General features: G+C 39.8%; 1 non-coding gene across 1 annotated transcript; it reads right to left on the reverse strand.

Moving 5' to 3' along the window:
* Nucleotides 1-130, reverse strand: LOC117079699. Its single transcript, XR_004435554.1, has one exon. It is a non-coding gene; the product is annotated as a small nucleolar RNA SNORA51 (small nucleolar RNA).
* Between the last annotated feature and the right edge of the window lie 554 nt (nt 131-684).

The following is a 684-nucleotide window of genomic DNA, read 5'->3' on the forward strand; positions in this document are numbered from 1 at the left end:
CCATATTTCCCTATTCACAATATAGATGAGGCGCAGGGCCCGGGGCTGAAATGCTTATGGGGTAGGTTTATTTCCTTCTCTTTCTGCATAATCAGTGTAAGAACACACCTGTGTTAAATACCAGGAGGCTGTTCTGGGATTATTATTTGCTCCTTGTTCCTTTTTGAGCTTTTCAGGATTTTCAAATAATAATAACAATAATAATGATAATAGAAATATTGTGTACAGAAAACGTCATCATCAGAGACACGCACTGCCCAGATGCTAGCCAATACTGCTCCTACTCTTGGGCAAACAAGAAAGCTGTATTTCCCAGCCTTCCATGTAGTTAGTCAGATTGGATGATTTGACTGAATTTTGACCAAAGTAACATAGGTGGAAGAAAATATGCCACTTCAAGTCTTGGCCTTAAAACATCTCTTGTTATCTTCCTTAGTTTGTTTGCTCCCTTTCTTCTTGACACTTTATTGAATAAGAGGACCTAGTGAGGGAACTCTGAGCCCGTTCTCTGAGGTGGCAGAGGCATATGGTAGAAAAAGCTGGGGTTCCTGAGTCACCACATGGGGTAGATCCAAGACAATCTGATTTGTATCTGACTTTGTGTTAAGTCACTGTGTTTTACAGTTATCTGTTCCAGCAGCTAACATTAATTACTATGACAATATATCACCAATACTAGTTCCT

Source organism: Trachypithecus francoisi, unplaced genomic scaffold (genome assembly GCF_009764315.1).
Source record: "Trachypithecus francoisi isolate TF-2019V2 unplaced genomic scaffold, Tfra_2.0 Lachesis_group7, whole genome shotgun sequence".
NCBI lineage: Eukaryota > Metazoa > Chordata > Mammalia > Primates > Cercopithecidae > Trachypithecus > Trachypithecus francoisi.